Raw genomic sequence first — 24,949 nt, 5'->3', positions numbered from 1 at the left:
CCTTCTTAATCCTCCCCATAATTTTTGCATCATCAGCAAACAATGAGAGGAATGATTTTATACCATCTGGAAGATCATTTACATATATGAGAAACAGTATGGGTCCAAGAACTGAAACCTGCGGGACCCCACTGGTGACGTCTCGCCAATCTGATACCTCACCCCGCACAGTGACTCGCTGCCTTCTGTTACTTAGGTACTCCCTTATCCAATGGAGTACCTTCCCTTTCATTCCTGCCTGCATCTTTAGCTTTCGCACTAGTCTCTGGTTTGGCACCGTGTCAAAGGCTTTCTGGCAATCCAAAAATATGCAGTCTGCCTACCCCTCTCTATCTTGTCTGATCGTAGAATTCAATTAGTCCTGTGAGGCATGACTTGCCATCCCTGAAACCATGTTGGTGTTGTCACAAAGTTCCTTCGCTCCAGATGTTCAACTGGCTTTTTTCGCACAATTTTCTCATTTATGCATAACTTGCATACCATTTCTTGCATGGTATGCAAGTTAAGGATACTGACCTGTAGTTCAGTGCCTCCTGTCTATCCCCTTTCTTGTATATCGGGACTACGTTTGCCGCCTTCCAAATTTCTTGCAGTTCACCTGTTACCAGTGATTTGTTGTACAACATGGAGAGTGGCAGGCACAGAGCTTCTGATCCCTTAGAGCCTACGGTGAGATTCCATCCAGGCCTGTAGTCTTTGTCACGTCCAAATCTAGCAGATGCTTCCTCACCTCCCCCCTGGTAATCACAAGCTCCTCTAGTAGTGTCTGGTTTGATGTTCCCTCTCTTACCTCTGGGACTTCGCCTTGCTCTGAGTTGAGGACCTCCTTGGATTTCTTGAGTTCCTCGCAGACTTCCTTGTCATTTGTATTTAATTTTTCTGCCCCTATCTTCAGTTTCATTACCTGTTCCTTCACTGTTGTTTTCCTCCTGATGAGGCTATGCAGCAGTTTGGGTAGAATCTTTGCCTTGCTCGCTATGTCATTTTCATATTGCCTCTAACTCTCTTCTCACCCTGACGTATTCATTCATGGCGCTCTGGTATCTTTCGCTGCTCTCTAGTGTTCTGTTGTTTCTATAGTTTATCCCAGCCCATTTACTTTGGTGCTTTGCTGGCTTACAAATCTGATTAAACCATGGGTTTCTCATCTGAGTTTATTTTTTTTCCTTTTGGACTGGGACGAACTTGCCTGCTGCCTCCTTATACTTCTGCGTGATGTAGTCCATCATGTCTTTAACCGTCTTTCCTCTGAGCTCTGTTTCCCAAGCTATTTCAGTTAGGAATTTTCTCATTTCCTCATAGTTTCCCTTCCAGAATGCCGGCTTCTTGCTTTCTGATCCCTTCCTTGAGTACATTAACCCTTCTTCGACCAGATATTCAAACAACAGTACACTGTGATCACTCATACCCACGGGGGCTTCAAGACCGATTTCCCTCATGTCTGAATCGTTCAGAGTGAATATTAAGACAAGTCTTGTGGGTTCATCATTGCCCCTCATTCTCGTGGGACCTTTGACATGCTGACTTAAAAAGTTTCTAGTTGCCACTTCAAACAGTTTTGCTCTCCATGTTTCCTCACCATGTGGTTCCTTGTTTTCCCAGTCTATCCTTCCGTGATTAAAGTTCCCCATTATGAGCAGATGGGATCGATTTCTACAGGCAGCACCGGCTGCTCTCTCAATGATAGTGTTAACAGACATGTTTCTGTCATACTCTTGCCTGGGTCTTCTTTCATTTGGTAGTGGGTTATATATCACTACTACTACTACTCTTGGTCCTCCCATTGCCATGGTGCCTGTTATGAAGCCTCTGAACCCTTCGCAGCCCGGAATAACCATCTCCTCGAAACTCCATTCCTTTCTCATTAGTAGAGCCACTCTGCCTCCTCCCCTTCCTTCCCCCTCTTTCCTTATTACAGTGTAGTCATGGGGAAACACTGCATTCATTATGATTCCTGAGAGTTTTGTTTCTGAGAGTCCAATTACATCTGTTTTTTTGTGAGCTACTGGTTGAATATTCACTTGTCTCTTTAGTGAGCTTCACCCGGCAAGCTGCAGCCAGCCGTAAGCTGTCACCTGTCACTAAAGTGCTCAGCTTCACCCAAGTTATTTTTAGTCGGATAGTTCCATCATTCTTCAGCAGAAACCGGAATGGTATACAAGGAGACCAGGATTTTCCACATTCAACAATTGGTAGTCATTGGTACTAAAATCAACTACACGTCAGTCATCTAACATCATCGATTTTTTTTAAGAACATGTGTTGTGTAATAATGTTAAAATGATATTTTGCTCAATTTTGTTGTCAATCAATTGTATAAAATATCTGAAAGAGTTAAGATCTCTGAATCCCTAGGAAAATTTTTTTGGAAACCCTGAATGTTGAAAACTAGAAATATAGTAGTGAAATTCTAGAAAAGTGGATATATAAAAAAAATTTACATGGACCTGTTTAAGAAAGAGCTCTAGTAGGAGAGCTATTGCACTGCGCCTAAGACATAGGTTCTAGAAATGATAAGGGTAGCAGTTTCCTTGCTCAGAGTTCATTGGTGCAAGAGGGGTGGACAACATGAACCTGATACTCTTAGCTCGAAGTATGTGGACATTCTATTGCTGACTAATTTCAGAACTGTGATATTAAAATTAGTATTGATAATAGCGACTTCCTTTTAAGTTTGGGAAAATCGCATGTGGACATTGATTTTGAATGTTTGGTTAATTAAGTGACATGCTGTGGCATAAAGTGACCACAGGTGTTGAGTGGAACACATGAATGACGGAACACGTCGATGGACGACGAAGGCCAATGATTTTTGTTCGCCAGATTTTGTGATAGGGATTGGGATATTGAATTTAGTTATATCAAGTCTGGGTATAGGATGTTTTATTCTTCCAGATGTATTGGGAAGATTGCTGGACTGTAAACAACATTATAGTTGTAGAGTGAACCAGCCAAGCTGATTTGGCTGGAATAAACTTTGAGGCGTTGGTTCAATTTTTATATAAAGTAAAGGATTGGCCCTGGTAACCGTTACACCACTGCTACCTCAAGATCGACCAAGGCATTTAATATCCAGTCTGAAGCCTTCCCAAACCTCCCTACAAGAGGCGCCACGAGTGGTGCCACCACATAACACCTCAACTACTGGACGAGTAACTCCCGCGGCAGCAGCCAATCACAGACCCAGGAGTCGCCACTCAACAAGCCCGGCCAAACACCGACTCAGCCATCGCCACCAACCCTTCTTCTTCTTGAGAATAGGTGCAGTTTGCATGAAGGGTTAACCCTCCCGATGACTGCACCAGGACAGACGTAAGGAGACGCGTTGACGGTTAGGAGGAGAAGAAAGTCAAAAGCGGTAGATGTGATGGGCCGTAGAGAGAGGAGAGGCGACGAAAACAGAGGCGAACGTTAGAGGGAGACACCCCGCACCGGGGGGCGGGGCGTCGTGGTCACGGTGGCAGCTGACCCACGCACGGCTTAGCAGTGTGCGCAAGACGGGAACTAATACTTCTCCGGAAACTTGTGTATCGGAAAGCGCGAGCAGTACGCTTCCCAAATCACCCGCAGGTCAGCAGGCAGCCGGCCACCAGGCGGCGCCCTCGGCTGAGACATCCTATCTGGCACCCTATACACAAACTCCTTCACCCGCGACACCCAGACAGTGGACGAGCACCACGGGATCGGAAGCACCCGGGCATCTCGATAAGGGCCCAACTCCGGACCCTCACAGGGCACGACCCCAGCAGACGGGACTAGGCAATCCCCAGACCGGAGCAAGGAAGGAGGGGATACAGCAGGGGAGGCAGGCGCGGCACCGACCCCACCACCGGGCACAGGAGCCGAGGCCCCCTGGCGCACATCTTTCCGCAACAGCACGACAAGGTCACGATCATCAGGCACAACCCCCCACAGCGGAGATCCAACAGCAGGAGACGCAGGAGGTGAGGCACAGGTAGCAACTTCGGAGCCCCTCACAGCACCATCATCCTCGGCGGGAGGCGCCAGATCACCATACTCCCCCACCTCCTCCCAAGGCACACCACGAAGGGGAGAGACACTCCGAGCCCGCCGTGAACGCTTCGAGACAGGCCGCACCACACCACGCCCAGCAGGCCCCGCCGCAGGCACGGCCACCATCTTCACATCCACACAGGCCACACCCGCACCGTCCGAAGAGTCCACAGAGGCCACATCACCCACACTGTCCACATCATCCAGGGAAACAGCCTCAGAACACCGACGCGCGCGCTTCTGCAAAGGGATGGAAAGAGCAGAACTACAGTCACCAACACACACAGGCACGGCAGGCACCTCCCCCTGCCGAAGCACCCCCTCTAAAACAGCAGAACCCGCGTTCCCGGGAGCCGGTATCACATCCACAGGCGGGGGCGGGACATGGACCTCCACCGGGACATCCTGCACTACTCGCAGCTCAGGCGACGGCCCGACACCCACACACACCGGCTCAACAACCCCAGTGGCCACAGCAGTCATCAGACGTGTCGCACAGGCCATAGAATTCGCCTCAACAGGCGGAGCAGCAGACAGGCAATCAGGCGCCTCAGGCACAGCACCTACTCCGTCCTCAGAACCGTCCGAACGTAACAAGGGCGGGAAATCCTCCGCACGAAAAACATGCACCCGACCAGTTGCTCCCACGTCGCACGCCGCAGCCAGATGACCCTCGTGACCACACCGATAACAGGTGCGCGGTTGACCCCGATACTGGCAGCGGAGCGTGTATCCCAACACGGACATCGACGACGGTACACTACACTTCAGCGACATTGTCAGGGTGCGAGAGCCGTCAAGCATACCAACACAGTGCCCGGCAACGACCTTGTTCCAACGAACACTTAACACTGTCCCAAATCGCTCAAAACAGGAGGTTAAAAAGTCGTCCTGAAATTCGAAGGGGGCACCATGCACCGCCACAGACGTCAAGGTGACACTAAGATTCACCACCTTAACTGAGCCAGCTGAATCAGGGAGAGGGTAAACACGCCCCTCACAACGCTCGAGAAACGCTTGAAAGGCAGCCTGGAGGCGGAACTTGACCACAGCACGGTGGCCCTGAAGCAGCTGGATGCCCACCAGGTCCGACAGCTGCACATGAAGCACGTCCACCAGGGCGACACCAACCAATGGATGGTCCACCGGCACCGTAAATGCCAGACCAGCCGACAATGTCCTCTGCACTGGAAGGCGAGACGACCCCATGGCTAAGGCAAACGTCACCCTGTCAGAGGCAAACCACCACCAGCAGGGCAAACCAGCAGTCACCCAACGTAAACACTAGCCAGTGCGGAGAGACCTCAGGAGCGTCCGACCCGGCCGGTGGTCACCACGCAACTCCGCCACCAACCCATCCTTGGACCAAATCCATTTTATCCAACGGTCAACCCCAAAGACGAATTCATCAATTTTAACATTGTTCGTTCAAAACGAAACTTTTAATTTATATTTGAAAAATATTATAATGTATTGGCGTATTGTGCATATTTAGGCACTGGTTAGGTTACGTGTTTAGGTTCTGTTGGCGATTATTTATATTTGTAGTATGTGGGTGAAGGAAGCATTTACAGCACTGCAGTTAAAGCAAAAGTCGTCAGTGAAGAACTTGTTCCGGAGGTGTTCGGCGACATCAGTCTTGAGTAAACCGTTTTTCATTCATAAACTAGGAGTTTGGCGAGTGCATGGAATGAACTGAGTTTGTTTGGAGGACGGGGTGGTTGCCACACACTTCCCCACCATGACCAGTGACACTCACCCCCACCATAGTGATGGGTGTTACTTAACACGGGATGGGTGAGCCCGTGTTAAGTAAAAGCCAGAAAAGGAAGCAAGAGAAACAAATGGTTGATGAACAACAGGGTGGACGAGCTCCAGCAGCACCAAAAAGCAAATTCACGAGTCTGGCTTTCCCTAAAGACACAAGTGTAGCTGAGAAGATTGTTAGGAGCAAGTAACTGGGCAAGGTGTAAACACCTGGCTTTGTAGACTTGCTACGTCCACATGTCAACTTCCGTCAAGTTCTCCCTTCAAGATAATCATAACAAAACAAGTAGATGAATTCCTAGTCTACAGATACCATCACGAGTGTCCACTAGAGTGGGTCTATAAATTAGAAAGGGTACACAGAGAAAGAAAATTGAACAAGATTGGTAAACCTACCAAATATTCATAGTCTGGAAGAATCTTGATCCATTACCTAACCAGTATTGGTTTGGTGGGTTGTATGCGCCCCCCAGCAGCTTGAACACTCCCTGTGGAGTGTTGCAAGTGCTGTGGCAGTGGGCACATAGCTAAGAACTGCTTGTGCACACCCAAGTGTCTGCTCTGTTCCGATGATCATGCGCTGAAGGACTGTCAGTATATGAAGACCAGAGACCAAAGAAAGCTGGAACTAGAGTAACAGCACGGTAACAGAAGCAGGGGCAACAACCTGAAAATGGGTCGACTGCTAGCGGCCGTGGAGTGAGGAAGTTTACCGACCCTCCGTGGCTGTTGGAGTTGTTTGCTGTTTTGGTCACCAGGTGCTGTGGGCGTCCCTGCCCTACCAGTTTTGTTGCCTGCCTGGCTGCGATGACGTGGCAGTTCTGACATGGGGGGGCCATCTTCCTCCTGTTCAGCGTGTGAACTCCGTGGGCCTGGAGTTCACTTGTAAGGCTGGTTATCCGACCATCGAGATGATGTGTGACATGCTTCGTGACCCAGTGGAAGCTGTTTACGGTGTGGAGCTAGTTACGGCCCATCGGGTTGTTATTAAGTTCGTGGGGGAGGACGAGTACCGGGACTTCCTCCGTCGGTACCGGGGGCGTACGTTGCCGTTGCCAGATGATGCCAGCTCTGTGGCGATTTCGGATCGCAGTGGTGCCCTGACTTATGTCAGTATCCATGGTGCGCCCCTGGAATTCCCTTATGACCTCCTCCGGCGTTACTTCGGGGGGTTTGGTACTGTTGTCAGCGTGCGGGTGAACACGCTCTCCTTGGGCTGGTATGCTGGGAGGCGTACGAACATTCGAACGTTGGGGATGCGCCTGAGGTCGGATATACCTTCTTCTGTCAGGCTTATGGGATACTACGCCCGGGTGTATTATGCCCGGCAACCTCGTACCTGTTTCCGGTGTGGCCTGTTGGGGCATCAGGCTACCGGGTGCTCTGAGGCCCCTGCTGCTCCTGTCAACTTGATCCGCGACGAGGATTTCCTGCCGCTCCCTCTGGAGGCAGTCTCCGGTGATGTTGATGAGGTGGTGTGCGTCCCGTTTGCTGCTGCCGCTTTCCCGGCGGCGCCTGCCGTTCCTCCGGTTGTTGCCGTCTCTCCTCCGGTTCTTGAGGTACCGTCGGTTGGTCTGCCTGATCCTGTCGCTGTTCCAACTGCTCCCGTGGGCCTTCCTGGAGCCCCCTGTGTGACGTCGCTGTCTTCTCCCTCGTCTTCTGATGCTGCGCCTGGCCCTGTGTCCGTGACTCGGGTCCCTGATGTGCTTGGTGCTGGGGTGGCTGCGGAGCCTCCTGCTGTGTGTGGCCCGGTTCCCCCCGTGGTAGAGGCTGCTGCCGTTCTGGCGTCGGTTCCTTCGGCTCGTGGTACCCGTGTTTCTGGGTCACTTACCGGCTCTGACGATATCTGGCCGGTGCCCAAACGTTCCCGGCGTTCGTCTTCTTTCTAGGCCGACGTTGGTGACTTCAGTGACTGCGGGTCTTTGGGTATTGACAGTGTGGATCCGGATGCGTCGATGTCTCCGCGGTTCGTGGTGGCGGAGGTCCGTGTGCCTGCTGGTGCCTGTGTCTCGGACGTGCCTTCGGTTCTTTCTCCACCGGGGGACTCTCCACAGTGGGGGGTGGTGGCTTCCGCTGCCAGGGATGGTGTGGACTCTGGTGCTGGGCGTGGCCTGGTGGTGACGTTACGGAAGGATGCGCGCCGTCCAGGTTCCCTGCTGTCGTCTGGTGGTGTGCCCGGGGCCGCGGGTACCCCTGTCGTGCGGGTGCGCGTTGGGGCCCTGGGGGACGTGTTGCCGGTGTCTGTGATTCCGCCAGGTCACTGGTCGAAGATTGCTGAGTTACTGCTGTCTGACGGACCGGAGTGCTTTCATGGTGGGCAAGTTCCCTTTCTGTGGGGGCGAGTAGCGACTTCTCGCCTCCTGAGTACTACCATCTGGGTCCCCAGTTTGCAGGTGTTTGTTGTCCCGGTTCCGGATGTTATGGCGTCCCCGGTGGATGGACGGGACCCTTTGCAATGGGTGTTCTGGGAGGCGTTTAATGTACGGTTCCCACGGGCCAAGTTCCTGGGCAAGTATGTGCTCTGATTTCCTGTGTATTTGCTCTATGACATGCTGTGTGCCCTTCTGGCTGTTTGTTTGCCCTGTTCTATTATGTGCTTCTGCCTCTCCCTTTGTGCGTTGCTTTGCCGTGTGGCGTATTAGTTTCGAGTGCTTGGCGTCACTCGTTTCGCGTTTTGGCTTGGCATTTCGCCTTTCCTGGCTTTGCGATTCACCCTTCACGGGTACGCCGGGGCGCATCCGATCCCACGATCGTCGTCGCCCCTAACTCAACAAGAACAAAAACAACCTGAAAATGTGGTTCTGTCTAAACAGTTGCTGAAGTGTTCCAGAAGTGGAATGGAAGGAATAACCACTTGTCACTTAGTCGCAAACAGCCAGCCTCCCATGACACAAGGAGGCAAGTGCCCGAGACTCAACAAGTGCCTACTGATACCAGTTCTAGTACTGTTGACGCATCCCATAGTGGTCAAAGTACCATCAACGCCCCTGACAACACAACAGCCTGAGACAACAGTTGAACAGTTGGTAGTCTTGAAAGCACAGATAGCAGGAATGGCTAAAACTATACAGACGCTACGTCGGGATTCACAAAAGATACAACATCCGTGTAATTGTGTCGCAGCCGTGGACCGCGCTGGTAAAGAGACCTGTTGTGACGGCGGCGGAGTCAGAGATGATAGCGAGAACACACACACTGACGGCGTCGTCGTCAGTCAACTCTGTGATGACAGCTGTGATAGTGACAAACAGTAACGGGAAAAGGAAGTCTACCCACACTAACATGTATTGAAATGAGCAACGGGTATATTCAATTCAAGTACCAGCGTGCAAATGATAATCCACTGTGCGATAGTGCTTATGCCATGAAACTTACAGATAACATCCACTCACAGGCCATCCCGAGTTCTTCAATGATCGAGAAAGTGATGACATCACCAGGCGTTACTGAAGAAACCAAACACCAGGTTGGTGCTGTAATTTATGTCGTACAGTCACTTATTGGCACATTGTGGAAGTGAGACATGGACAACAATGGGACCAACAGTCCCACGGTGGAACAACAACAAAAACGAATAGGCTGCTGCTGGCAAAAGGAACATTAGGTTTCTCTTCTTCTTGAGAATAGGTGCAGTTTGCATGAAGGGGTAACCCTCCCGATGACTGCACCAGGACAGATGTAAGGAGACGCGTTGATGGTGAGGAGGAGAAGAAAGTCAAAAGCGGTAGATGTGATGGGCCGTAGAGAGAGGAGTGACGACAAAAACAGAGGCGAACGTTAGAGGGAGACTCCCCGCACGGGAGGGCGGGGAGTCGTGGTCACGGCGGCAGCTGATCCAGGCACGGCGTAGCCGTGTGCGCAAGATGGGAACTAATACTTCTCCAGAAACTTGCGTATCGGAAAGAGCAAGCAGTACGCTTCCCAAATCACCCACAGGTCGGCGGGCAGCCGGCCATCAGGCAGTACCCTCGGCTGAGACATCCTATCCGGCACCTTATAAACAAACACCTTCTCAGACGATACCCAGATAGTGGACGAGCACCATGGGATCGGAAGCACCCGGGCATCCCGATAAGGGCCCAACTCCGGACCCTCACAGGGCACGACCTCAGCAGATGGGACTAGGCAACCACCAGACCGGGGCAATAAAGGAGGGGGAACAGCAGGGGATGCAGGCGCGGCAGCGACCCCACCACAGGGTACAGGAGCCGAGGCCCCCCGGCGCACATCTTTCCGCAACATCACGACGAGGTCCCGATCATCAGGGACAACCCCCCACTGCGGGGATCCAACAGCAGGTGACACAGGAAGGGGGGACACAGGTAGCAACTTCGGAGCCCCGCACAGCAGCACCATCCACGGCGGGGGACGCCAGCTGAGCACCATACTCCCCCACCTCCTCCCAAGGCACACCACGAAGGGGGGAGACACTCCGAGCCCGCCGCGAACGCTTCGAGACAGGCCGCACCACACTACGCCCAGCAGGCCCCTCCGCAGGCACGGCCACCATCTTTACATCCACACAGGCCACACCACCACCGTCCGAAGAGTCCACAGAGGCCACATCACCCACACTGTCTACATCATCCAGGGAAACAGCCTCAGAACACCGACGTGCACGCTTCTGCAAAGGAATGGAAAGAGCAGAACTACAGTCGTTAACACACACAGGCACGGCAGGCACCTCAACTTGCCGAAGCACCCCCTCCAAAACAGCAGAACCCGCGTCCCCGGGAGCCGTTACCACATCCACAGGCGGGGGTGGGACATGAACCTCCACCGGGACACCCTTCACTACACGCAGCGCAGGCGACGCCCCGTCACCCGCACACACCGGCTCAACAACCCCAGGGGCCACAGCAGTGACATGACATGTCGCACGGGCCAGAGAACTCGCCTCAACAGGCGGAGCAGCAGACAGGCAGTCAGGCGCCTCAGGCACAGCATCCACACCGTCCGAACGCAACAGGGGCGGAAAATCCTCCGCACGAAGAACATGCACACGACCAGTTGCTCCCACGTCGCACGCCGCAGCCAGATGACCCTCGTGACCACACCGATAACAGGTGCAAAGTTGACCCCGGTACTGGCAGCGGAGCGTGTAACCCAACACGGACATCGACGACGGTACACTACACTTCAGCGACATCGTCAGGGTGCGGGAGCCGTCAAGTATACCAACACAGTGCCTGGCAACGACCTTATTCCATCGAACACTTAACACAGCCCCAAACCGTTCGAAACAGGAGGTTAAAAAGTCGTCCTGAAATTCGAAGGGGGCACCATCACAGACGTCAAGGTGACACTGAGATTCACTACCTTAACGGAGCCAGCAGTATCAAGGAGAGGGTAAACACGCCCCTCACACCGCTCGAGAAACGCCTGAAAGGCAGCCTGGAGGCGGAACTTGACTACAGCACGGTGGCCCTGAAGCAGCTGGATGCCCACCAGGTCCGACAGCTCCACATGCAGCACGTCCACCAGGGCGACACCAGCCAATGGATGGTCCACCGGCACCGTAAACGCCAGACCAGCTGACAGCGTCCTCGTCATTGGAGGACGAGACGTCCCCATGGCTAAGCAAACGTCACCCTGTCAGTGGCAAACCACCACCCGCAGGGCAAACAAGCGATCACCCAACGTAAACACTAGCCAGAAGCGGAGAGACCTCAAGAACGTCCGACCTGGCCGGCGGTCACCACGCAACTCTTAGGTTTCTCACTTGGAAAATTCGTAGCATCAACAAAAGACTGAATGACCTAACTGCACATGTTACCAGTAACAACAGATATAATAGCTAAACCGGATCCCTACACGTCCAAAATGATAAATAAAACCTCACCAAAGATCAGTGGGTATGTATCCTATTCAAATAGTAACGCCACAGGCCTACCTGCATACATTAGAAGAGAGTTACCGCACACTCGTGTTTACGTCACACAAATGTACACACACAGTACCATCACTTTAATGTACAAACTGCATCAGGCCACTTCTCATTCATCATCGTATATGCCAAAAAGCCAGAAACTCAGTGTAACATTGCTCCGAGAACTAGACAATCATGGAACAATATACAGGGAGATTATTTTAATGCTAGACATATTACGTTGGGAGACAGTACTAACAACGATAATGGATGCATATTTATCAAATATGTTTATGACAAAAGATTAACTGTGTATACTACGGATACCCTAACTCGTTTATTTGGAGAGACTTATGTAATGGGTAGAAACCTTGTGCAACATATGAAATGCTCGTTGGTAAATCACTTGGTTAGTGATTATTATGCAGTTTCTGCTTCCTATGAGACACAGTGTGATGTACCTAATAGACGTCAGAGACGGAAAATGAATATTCCATATGGTTTGCATAACTACTTTAGTTGTATTTCAAAATGGTATCAGGAGTACATAATATCGAATGTACAGTCCTTCGCTAGAGACTTCGTTGATACAATTACTACTTACTACATCAAATGGGTGTGTTGGGGAACAAGCCTTAAGACTAGCAGCAGTGGACAACACCTACTACCACCCAAGTGGGTCTTTGTCCCCGTATTTGTTAGATAACATGAACGCGTAAAGCAGCTTGGAAACACATACAAACGATCCAAAGCACAAGGTGACCTGCATGCATTTCTTGTTGCAAATAGAGAATTGAGAGACATGAGCAACGTTATGCATAATAAACATTGGGAAGAGTTCCTACAAAGTATAAATGAGCAAACAACACTTGTTGAGGTTTGGAAAAAGATACGACAAATCTCTAAAAACAACCCAACCAAACCACTGTACCACAGCCCACTAGAACAAGCAAACACTCTCCTTTATCATTGGGCACTAACAAAGTTACAACTCTTTCAATTAACATACAGAACAAACTTAATGACTCGCCCCAATAGACAACGAACCATCACTCTTGCATGTACTGCTATCGACGTGTTGGACCTTAATGATGTAACTGAATGGAAATTTAATCATGCACTAAAGATGGGCAAATCAACTGCTACTGGAGAGGATGGTATTACTTACAATTTATTGAGATTAGTCTAACCAGTACCAGGTAATCCACTTTTAGTGTTATACAGAATGAGTTTAAGTGATGGAGTATTACCTGATGCATGGACAAAGAGTGTCATTGTTCTTATCCTCAAACCACATTCAGATAATTATAGACCCATATATCTAACATAGTGTGTTTGTAAGGTGCTTGAACGCATTGTTCTTAACCGACTCATGTATCGCATACAGAGGAACCTGTCACTCCAACTGTTTGGATTTATATCTGGCCTCAGTACACAACACTGTTTTGCTGAAAACCTCGCTCATATTGTTGCTCCCCCTCAAGCAGTCTTCATCGACCTAGCATCAGTCTTTGACACAGCAAACAGGAAAATCGCACCGTTTGCATTCAGAACAACAAGAAAAAGAGTAATACTCAGAACACTACCTTGGGGCACACCCCTCATATTGCCTAAAAGGGACAGAGAAAGCGGTACCAAGCCTCACTCGAAAGGAACGACGAGAGAGGAAACTCTGGAGGAAGAGAGGGAGATTCCCACGAAGGCCAAAAGAATGAAGTTGGGACAGAATATGATACCGTCAGGTAGTGTCGTAAGCCTTTTCCAGGTCAAAAAGGACGGCAACAACGGAGGTCTTCGCAGCAAAGGCAGTACGAATATAGACCTCCAAGTTCACCAAGACATCCGTCGTGCTGCGGCACTTACGAAAACCAAATTGAGAAGGGTTGAGATGGTGATAGTGTTCTAAGAACCACATCAAACGAACGTTAACCATACGTTCAAAGAGCTTGCAGACACAACTCGTGAGTGCAATAGGGCGGAAGTCCTTGGGGGATGACCCGAGAGACCCTGGTTTCCGAACAGGGAGGACAACAGCATCGAGGCAGTCTTCAGGGACTGACGACGACTCCCTGACCCGATTACACAGACTTAGTAAATACCGAGACGAGCACGGAAGGAGAAGTCGAAGCATCTCTCAATGAATGCCATCAGAGCCTGCCATCGTAGAACCGCAGAGGGCCAGGGCAGACTGAAGCAGAGAGGGAGAAAGAACGAATCATTATAGGGAAGGCTGATATGGGTACAGAAATCCAAAGGACGAGCTTCAAGAAGAGGCTTATGAAGGAAGGAAGGAAGGATTGAGGGAGATGAGAATCAGAGCTAACAAACGAAAAGTGGGAACTCAATGCGGTCGCGACCTGCAACGGGTCCGCCACAAAAGTAGCACAGAGGTGAAGGACTGGTGAGACATCGGGAACAAACTATCTTGCTATCTCGCTATCTTCTGGATACGCTTCGAGATCAGTGGTAGAGGAGTTTTGGACGTGATGGTGGAGACATAAGACATACGACATGCACGTTTAGCCGTACGGATGGTCCTACGAGCCACTGCATATGCCTTCCGAACAAAAGAAAAGATTCAGTCGTCTGCCGGCTACGGTGTCTCTTCCAGGATGCACCCTTACAGTGAACAGCCCGAGAACAGTCCACATTCCACCACGGAACGCACTTCCGCTTTCCCCGAGAGCAAGGCATAGAGTGGAGGGTAGCGTCGAAGACGGTGTCTTAAAAAAGGAGGAGGGCGCGAGCGAAAGGTGGAATGGAGAGGTCGGAGATAGTAGCACGGAGGGTAAAGAGGGGCCAGTCAGCCTTAGCATTTAAACCGCCACCTAGGGAAGGAAAGGGGAGGGTGAAAAGAGAAAAAGGAAACTAGGATGGGAAAATGGTCACTGCCATGGAGGTCATCAAGAACCCGCCACTCGAAATCTAAATAAAGGGAAGACGAGCAAAGAGAAAGATCAAGACAGGAAAGGGCGCGAGTCTGAAAGTCTAAATGAGTGGGCTCACCAGAATTCAGAAGACAGGGTAGAAGAGAGGATGAACGGTTCGAGAACGCGACCTCGGGTGTTTCTCAGAACATCACCACAAAGGGTATGTCGATAATTGAATTCACCTAGCAGGAGCACAGGCTCCGGTAAGGAGTCCAGTAGACGTTTAAGATCGGGAAGAGAAAGCGGGACACTTGGGGAGGCAGGGTAGGTAAATGGAGCAAACCGTGTACCATTTCCTCACAAAGATACGAGCAGCAGAACAATGGAGAGGCGAAGGAAAGAGTAAGGGGACAAAGGAAACATCAGAGCGAATCAAGAGTGTAGAAGACTTAACCCTTAAACTGCGCATGGCGTATATATACGCCCTGAGTAACATGTCCCATGGTGCGCATGGCGTATATATACGCCATAGGGTGCCAGGCCTGATTCAAATGGCCCGCGGCTACACGGGGTTCACAGTAGCTTCCTCAGGGCTCTTGTAAACAGATGCCATTTTAAAAAAAAATCGTGGGCAATATTCTCAGGTGTGAGAGGCACAGTACTGTTGGAGCAACCAAGGCCGGCGCACGCAGCATGAGCGAACAGCATTGATGTTCAGCTTGTGCCCACAGCATTGCCGAAAAATGTCAAAATAAATATATAATTGTTATTATTTAGCGATGACAATATTACAGATGACCAATGACTGTGATATAAATAACCAGGGTTGTGATAATAGCAGGATTGTTGTAATAATTAGCGCTGTGTGAGGAGTGATGCTGAGAGACGGAGGGAGACAGCATCGTTTACTGACTGTGTGGCCACCTGTTATTGTTTGCGTTCACCATACTAGGTCAGTGGTTCTCTATGGTGAACACAAATGTAGATACTTATATATAATGTGTGTATTAGTGTAATAACAGCAAAAGGATTATGCTGGGAGGAGCCATATGGGTGACGGAGGTGACGTCGTCTGCACGATTTCTCTAGCTGTTTAGAGGGTGGCCACTATGCTCTTTGGGCGCTCTACAAGCTTAGGTGTACAGTTACGGTGCATAAAACATGTAGATATTTATATATAACGTCTGTATATAGTGTAATAACACCACAACTGGTATTGTTGGGGGAGAAAGTTTAGTGCGTGTGACCTTGAAAGAGTGAGGGAGCCGCCAGCCGCCATCTGTGTATAGCGACGACTCTTAGTGCCTGAACTAACTATATCAGCTTAGCTGTACAGTTGTGGTGAACAAAATATACTCATACTTATATATAACGTCTGTATATAGTGTAATAACACCACAACTGGTATTGTTGGGGGAGAAAGTTTAGTGCGTGTGTTGAGGGAGTGGCAGTGAGTGGCTGGCTGGTGTGTGGCGGTAACTCCTCGTTGCTTTTCGACTCTCAATACCAACTTAGTGGTTCGTTATGGTGACCAAAACATGCCAATACTTATATATAACCTGTGTATAGAGTGTAATAGCAGCAAAACTATTTGTTTATTGTTTTATAAACATAATAATTGAATCACTAATACGCACATCATACTTTTGAGTATAGCGATTATTAACCACTTTTATTATATAAATATATTACAATACACACTATTGAATAATATTACTGCAAAAAAACTAAGAAAAAATCAATCGGAGACATTGAAACAATTAGGTAATAATATCTTTGTGGCAACTCCCATCTGTCAACGCGGGTGACGCTGACCGGGTCTGACGACCGCTCTGTCAACGCCCACTTTTTGCCAGACTTCCTCGGTCAATTGCGCCCAAAATATGTCACCTACGATTTTTTTTTTATTTTTTCCGTGCTCAGGGGACACAAATTAACATGTTTAGAAGACGAAAAAAATTTTTTGAATTTTTTTTTTCTTGCGCACAGGGGTGTAAATGTCCATATGACCCCTGAGCAGTGTAAGGGTTAAGAGCTCCAGCAACAGCCGAGGGGAGGGGGGATTGGGCGAGAAAGGAATAGCCACGAAAGCGACCAGGATGAGCACCTGGAGCATCGGCTCCTGGAGACAGACACATAGGAGCGAAAATCGCGAAAGCAGAAGATAAAGTTGAAGGAAATTGGTATAATAACATCGAATGTTCAATTGAAGAATGAACATCGAAAGAAAAGAAAGGGATAGCAACAGAGAACAACGAAGAAACAAAGGTGAAAAGGGAACACAGTACGTTAAAGAAGCGTAGGACCAGGGTCAGGGTCAGAGAAGTCAGGGTTAGGGTGCATGGGTAAACTGAGTAAAGGAGGAGGGAAGAGAGCTTAAGGACTGATCAGGGGCGGACAAGCAGGGTCTGGAGGAGGAAGAGGGGAGGGGGGGGGGGAATCACCGAGGGTCAAGGTCCACAGCAGGAGAGGCAGAAATTAGGAAGTGCACCTCAGCAAGGGCAGCAACCGAGATGGAAGCAGGGGCCAGAGAGACTTCCATAGCATGAAAGGGTGGAACCACCGAAACGGGAGAGGATGGAGCGAGAATATTATTAACCCCCATGTCACCCGATTTAAGCGACGCTAGGGTGATGCTACCGAACTTGCCTATTTTAATAGAGCCAGGGTTCACTCACAACACGAAGCAATCGTAAAGAATCTGATAAACCTGCACAGATTCCTAACGGAATCGATGTCAGTATCCTAAGAGTGAGCTTCAAGGTGTATAATCCGAAGAATGCTATCGTATCTACAAACATGTCTATATCAAACAGCCACTTGAATAATGCCCTGCATTGGTTGGAAAATACCAAATACCAATACCCTGGTAATATTACCAACACCCTATATATTTGTCCTAAGGACAAATATAGTCATTTGGGAAAGGATAAAACTAACAAATAAAATCTAGACGACTAAGCTCTATCTTCTAGATTTTGTTGATATACTTCTAGAGAACTAGCATAAGAAAATTTAATATAATCCGATGTATAGCAACACTTTAAGGACAATGCCACAATAACATGACTGAAGTAAGTAATTATCAAAAGAAGGCACCAAACCTGGAAGGCTATGTAGCATCATCAAATGTGCGGGATAATCAGAGGGCGCTAAATATCACCAAGAATGCCAATACGAGAACAGAAACGCATAAGGCGAACAATATCAAAAGTATCCAAGTCACCAAGAATACTATCGAGGGTAAAGCGACCGCGGGGGATGGTCAGAAAACAAGACACGCTCGTCCCAGAAGTCAGGACATTCAACAAGGATATGCATGACTGTAAGAGAGACAATGCAATTAGGACAATAAGGAGCAGGGTGGCGCTCCATCAAGTGACCAAGAGTTAAGCGAGAATGGCCAATACGCAACCTCGCCAGAGCCGTTTCCCATCGCCGGTTACTGTGGCAGAAGGACGGCCACGAGGACTCAACTTTTAAGAGTACGTAGTTTGTTACCAGTAACAGACGACCAACAAGCCTGCCAACAGGTAAGGATGGGGGAATGGATAACTGGGTAAAAGTCGGAATAAGGAATACCTTTACGAGAGATGGGACAAGAGCGGACAGCTTCCCTGGCGACAGCATCCGCACGCTCATTTAAAGAGACACCAATATGGCTGGGAACCCAAGAAAACTCAACCGACTTAAATTTACAGTGAACAAGAAACAGCCAATGCTGGATCTCGACAACCACTGGATGAACCAGATTAAAGGACCTGAGAACCCTGAGGGCACTATGAGAGTCAACAACAACGACAAAGGAAGATTGACAACGAGAAAGCAGGAGACGAGAAGCATAGAGAATAGCATAAAGCTTCGCTGTGAAGATGCTAGTCTCCGGAGGTAAGTGACACATATAAGTGCAATCAGGAAAAACAACAGATTAGGCAACACCGTCCGCAGACTTAGACCCATCGGTGAAGACGGAAACTGAGCGGGAGTGAGAAGAAAAGTGCTCAAGGAAAAGGCGTTTTAGAACCGTAGGAGGGGTAAAAGCTTTAGTGATGCGGGTCAAGGATGTACAAAACTGTGGAAGGGGGACTCTCCACGGGGGCAAAGAAGGAACAACACGATGAAAAATGCTAGAAATATGAACGGGAACAGAATCCTGTAAACGAGATAATCAGACAGAAAGAGGGAAGTGGTAAAAGCGAACAGCAACCACGGGAGGGGTAAAAGTTAAAGCACGACAGAGGCAAGACGAAGGATGTTGCAAGGACCGCACAAGATAGCGAAAACAGTAGCGATCACGGGGGTCCTGGAGAGATAGAAAGCCAAATGTCAACATACAAGCTGAGGACGGGAGTCGAACAAAAGGAACAAGAACCGAGGCGCAATCCAGTATGGTGCAAAGCATCAAGACGGCGAAGAGTAGGAGGAGAAGCAGACGAGTAAGCGCAGCAACCATAATCAAGCCTAGACTGGACGAGAGAGGAAAGTAAAGCGAGGAGAGTGTGCCTATCTGCTCCCCAAGAAGTATGAGACAATACCTGAAGGAGGGTAAGGACTTTAGAGCACTCAACACGGAGGTAAGAGATATAGGGAGACCAAGACAAACGAATGTCAAAGAATAACCCCAAAGCTTCTCGGAATCTTTGTACTCAAGAGGATGAACTTAAAGCGACAAAGAAGGACGATGAACGACCCGATTCCGAATAAAAGTCCTGGCACAAGTCTTAGTAGTAGAGAACTTGAAGCCATGATCGGTGGCCCAAGACGACACGGCATCAATCGCAAGTTGAAGCCGGCGTTGAAGGAGAGGTGAATCATCACCATGAGAGCAAAGGGTAAGATCATCGACATAGAGAGCGGGGAAGACGCTAGAAGGAAGAGAGGAAAGAAAATCATTGAGGGCAACCAGAAAAAGAGTAGTGCTCAGAACACTACCCTGGGGCACACCTTCGTGATGCTGAAAAGAGGCAGAGAGAGCGGTACCAAGCCTCACCCAAAAGGAATGACGAGAGATGAAGCTGCCGAGAAAGAGAGGAAGATGACCATGAAGGCCAAAAGAATGAAGCTGGGATAGAATATGTTATCGCCAAGTGGTGTCGTAAGCCTTTTCGAGGTAAAAAAGGACGGCAACAACGGAGGTCTTCGCAGTAAAAGCAGTACGAATATAGACCTCCAAGTTCACCAGGACGTCTGTTGTGCTGCGGCACTTGCGTAAAGCAAATTGAGAAGGGGAGGGGAGGTGATGGTGTTCCATGAACCACATCAATCGAACGTTAACCATACGTTCAAAGAGTTTGCAGACACAACTTGTGAGGGCAATAGGGCGAAAGTCCTTATGGGATGTTCCCAGAGACCCTGGTTTGTGAACAGGGAGGACAACGGTATCGAGCAAGTCCTCAGGGACTGACGACGACTCCCAGATCCGATTATACAGACTCGGTAAATACTGAGACACGCACGAAGGAAGATGGCGAAGCATCTCATAATGAATAACATCGGAGCCCGCCGCCATAGAACTGCAGAGGGCCAGGGCAGACCGAAGTGCAGAGAGAGAGAGAGAGAGAGAGAAGGGATCGTTATAGGGAAGGCGAAGATGAGTACAGAAATCCAAAGGACAGGTTTACGAAGAAGGTAAGATTGGGGAAGATGAAAACCAGAGCTAACAGAAGAAAAGTGGGAACCCAGTTTGGTAGCGACCTGCAACGGGTCCGCCACATGAGTACCACAGAGGTGAAGGACCGGTGAGATATTGGGAACGAACTTACCTGCTATCTTGCAGATATGCTTCCAAATCTGTAGCAGAGGAGTTTCGGACGTAATAGTGGAGACATAAGATGCCCAACAATTACGTTTAGCCGTACAGATGGCTAAAGGGGATACACTTCAGCAAGGGCACCAACCGAGAGGGAAGTGGGGGCCAGAGAGACCTCCATAGCAGGAACAGGGGGGCGTAACCACCGAAACGGGAGGGGACGGAGCGAGAGAGTCAGAAGTAGGGGGCGAGGAAGAAAGTGAAGCGTTTTTACCCCCCAGGTAGGAGGAGGGAGAGGAGCCAGGCTTACGCTTCTGACTCGGAGACAGGTGTTCCAGCAACTACGTACTGGGCAACGGATTCCAGCGTCTCAACAGAAGCTGAACGAGAGCATACACGACAACCGTTGGGAGAGTGATGGACATCAGCCCGTACCGACAGGCGGTGTGGAGAGCCAATAGACGGAGAAGGATGGGAAGGAGGATCGGAGGGAGACGAGGAAGAAGACACAGGAGACATGACAGATCGGGCAGGAAGAAGGGGAACCCCCAGACAGGAGGACCAGGAGGGGAACCCGTCGGGACAGAACCCAGTGGAACAGAGGGATTGGTGGGCGTATCAGGGTCCAAGGCCTGGAAACGGTTTTGAGTCTAAGGAAGGTGGGAAGGACGAGGAGAGGAAGAACGCAACACGCGAGCATAAGAGACGTTAGCATAAGGTGGGAGCCGGCAATCCTGGTGTCTCGCCTCAGGAAAAGATAAACGCTCCCGGTACTTCAAGTTGAGGACGGCTGCCTCAAGATTTTAATGTATACACGCACGGGAGAAGGTAGGTTGGGCCTCACCGCAATTGAGGCAGCGAGCCTGGGGAGAAGTGCACTCCGACTTAGAATAATTTTGGCCCATACACAAAGGACGGAGAGAGACAGTTCCAGAGCAGCGGAGGGCACCATACCCAAACCTTCAGCACTTACTACAGAGTCGAGGAGAGGGAATGTACTTCTGGACGGAGCACCTGGCACCAGCAAGAATGACAGATGGCGGAAGGGTCCTACCATCAAAGGTAATCTTCACAACCCGAAGGGGATGATGGCGACGACCACGAGGGGGGACGAGTAAACGAGTCTACTTGGAGGACAGAATGGCCCTGGGCATCGGGGATATGACGAATATCCTCGTGGCACTCCTGGAGATTCCGAACACCGGTAGCAACATGGGGTGGGAGGAGAATAGTGCCAACACTGGCATTCAACCGAGCGTTCTTGGAGACGCAAACACGGGTCTCTCCAAGGCAGGATGTAGCCACCCAGGCCAAGCGGGTGGCTACATCCTTAGAAGGAGCAGCAACGAAACATGCACCGAGACGGGTGGGATGGAAAGTAACAGAGGCATCTACGGAATCAAGAAGGTGCCTATGATGGGAGAAACCATCAGGAGGTGCAGAATCAAGAGGGCGGAGACCAAAGTATTTGGCCCACGAAGTGGGACCAAACAAGGCTTGATACGCATCAGTACGGGAAGGAATCAAGCGAGTGCGGCCGTGTCAAGGACGGCGTTGAGAACCCCCAGAGAGGGGTTAAAAGGCGCAGTAGTCACAACTTGAGACTAAGCTGTGCCAGGGGACGAGGTGGTCACCACTGGGGGCTTGTGGCTTGACCCAACCACAGACGAGGGAGGGGTCGCCGAGTGGAGTAGTCAGGAGGATCAAAGGAGGAGCAAGGTCGGGGCCCAACGCAGCGGGGGCTTCAGAGCCAGGTCTTCCAATACAGTCCGACTCGGGGGCTTGGTCACCCACCTCACGAGACTGAGAGGGTACAAGAGGAACATTCATCAACATAAATACAAATAGAAACACTTTCATCCACGAATGTGCCCCCACACCCACCATGGAGTCACAATTAGAGGCAGGACACCCAACAAGAAGCTATCGCCGATCAAGCCGGGGCCCCCTAGGGGTGCATCATGAGTATACGCCCTACAAACGCCACCTTAAGAACCGTCAGTCCGTCGAGATCGGGTTCAGTGATGAAAGGGGGATTGACAATAAAAGGTTCCCCTCGCTCGTGACATTGGGTATTACAGTTCTACGGGTGCAAGAATATGCCTCCTCAAATACCCGGGCGTCAAAACAAAAGAATGATCAAAACAGGTACAAGGTCAGCATGAAATGACAACGAGAAAGAAGAAGGGGGGGGGGGGGGAAGGAAGAAAGGAATTATCAGGGGGAAAGCGCCAAGCCATTACGACTACATAGCACTGGGAAGGGGTCACGATAAGGATTTGGGATGGGACGGGGGGAAAGGAATGGTGCCCCAACCACTTGTGGACGGTCGGGGATTGAACGCCGACCTGCATGAAGCGAGACCGTCGCTCTACCATCCAGCCCAAGTGATTGGGGTAGGGGGGGGGGGAACAAAACAAAAGGAAACGGAAAAGTCGTCCAGCAAAATTCGTGAGGACAGCAGCAGAAGAACAAGGCTACAAAAGGACAGGGGAACTGCCCCAAGGAACATCACACTCCGGCAGTCACCCACCAAGCCCCCTCACAGCAGCAACGAGCTGGTCAGGGAGGACTTTATCCCTTCTAAAGTCGATCTAAATAGGGTTTTGAAATAGTCAACAGATTGGCAGATGCAGTTTAATACTGACAAATATAAAGTTTTGAGGCTAGGTAATGATGATAGTTACAAGATACGAGCTAGATGGTGTCGAGATTGCAAAGTCGAATTGCGAAAGGAATCTGGGAGTTATGATTAGTAATAATTTAAAACTAAAGGATCAATCCGTGAATGTTCGTAAAAAGGCAAATAGGACATGAATATATTAATCGAAGCATTAGTAACAAGACACCTGGTGTTATTCAGCTATATCTTGCTCTGGTTAGGCCCCATTTAGATTATGGAGTTCAGTTTTGGTCGCCGTACTATAGAATAGATATAAATTCACTAGAACGTGTCCAGCGTAGGATGACAAAGGTTTCTAATTTGGGGAATTAACTAATTTGGGAATATGAATTCTCATTAATTTTGGAATATGAATTCTCATTAATTAATTTGGGAATATGAAAACAGATTAACAAAGCTTAAATTGCATTCACTGGAAAGGTGAAGAGTTAGGGGTGACAAGAATATTTATCCAGGTCAATACTGAAACATGTGAAGACAAGGTGAAAACATGAGGTGCTCTGTTCAGTAACGTGAGGTGAACTTTTGTATATAGGTAAGAGGCACAGAGACAGTTGAAGATGAAGGGGCTTAGTATTACTCCCTGTGGAGTTCCATTTTCTAGCCTCTTTGAGGTCGATTTTTTTCCTTGGAATTTGACTTTAGCTTCTCTGTTAAGCAGGCTTTCTTTGGCAAAGGCAAGAGCGTGTCATTTGATTTCCTTATACACAAGGCAGCACAGTGTAGCTGGAACATTGGCTAACTCGAAGGCTTTTTCAAGGTCTAAAAAAAAATAAGGATTCCAGGTTTGTCATTGATTTGATCCAGGAGGGAGGAAAGGCATTCTGTGATCCCAACACCTTTTCTGTAAGCAAACATATTTTGGTGTATTGGATTGGCTTTCCATTCAATTCGATTAATGGCTATTCTTTCTGCTATTTTGGCCAGACAGCTTGTTAATGAGATGGGTCTTGTATTTCCTGGATCTTTAGGTTTTGGAATGGGAACTATAATTGCAGTTCCAAGAGTGGTCGAGTTCTTGTCGCCCTACTCTGTTGATGAGATTCAAGAAGGCTTCTTCACCCTTTTCTCCTAGCTTGGGTAGCATGTTGCAAGCGATTTTGTCCTCGCCTGGAACTATATTTTTAGTTTTCTTTGTAGCGCTCCTGAGTTCTTTCAGATTGAAAGGTTGGTCTAGTTCGTCAGGTAAGGTAAGCATCATCTATTTTTTCCCATCTTGCTGCTGGAAGTCTTTGATGGTGAGTCAGAATTATTGAGGAAGTTGAGTGGAACTGCCTCTTAAAGCAAATACATCTGCTAACCTTTCTGCTTCTTGCTCTGGATGAACATGATGCGGCAAAGCAGGCGGCGATTTTCCTTTGGCCTTGTTGATCTGCCTCCAGATGTTGCCCAAGGATGTATGCTGATTTAGCTTGGTACACCACTCGAGCCATTTTCCTTCCCTGATTTTTTTCTGTTTCTTCGTGCACATGATCTCTGACAGCTCTAAGAAGTCCTAGATTAGCTTCGGTTCTATCTCTTCTGAAATTCTTTCGTGCACAATTTAGTCTGTTATGTAGTTCTTTGATCTTTTAACAGGAATACCAATGGTCCTTATGTTGTTGGGTAATTGTTTTCCTCTTGGGGATGGCGTGATTTGCTGCTCTATGTATTGCATTTACTATTTTTTTTTCCATTTCTTCTGTGTTGTCAGGAGGAGTGTAGTTTTGGTGCCAAGTTTAGAGAGATTCCTGTAACTTTATCCAATCTGCATTGAAAAAGTCCCATCAGGGCTCGAGAGCTGGAATCCAACGACAGCAGCTCCATTAGATGCACATTCCACCACGACTACAATGATTAGAAAAGCCGTTGAGGAATGGGACTCACTAGTGACCATTCTGCATCTACATCTGCCACCAAGATAATGTTATTAAAACTAGACTAAAACCACTAAAACAGAAGCGAAAAATAAACTGGGAAAACGGAGGAACCCCCACCTCCATTTAAAACTTTGACTC

The sequence above is a fragment of the Procambarus clarkii genome, chromosome 12 (genome assembly GCF_040958095.1).
Source record: "Procambarus clarkii isolate CNS0578487 chromosome 12, FALCON_Pclarkii_2.0, whole genome shotgun sequence".
Taxonomy (NCBI): Eukaryota; Metazoa; Arthropoda; class Malacostraca; order Decapoda; family Cambaridae; genus Procambarus; species Procambarus clarkii.
This window is presented reverse-complemented; position numbering follows the sequence as displayed.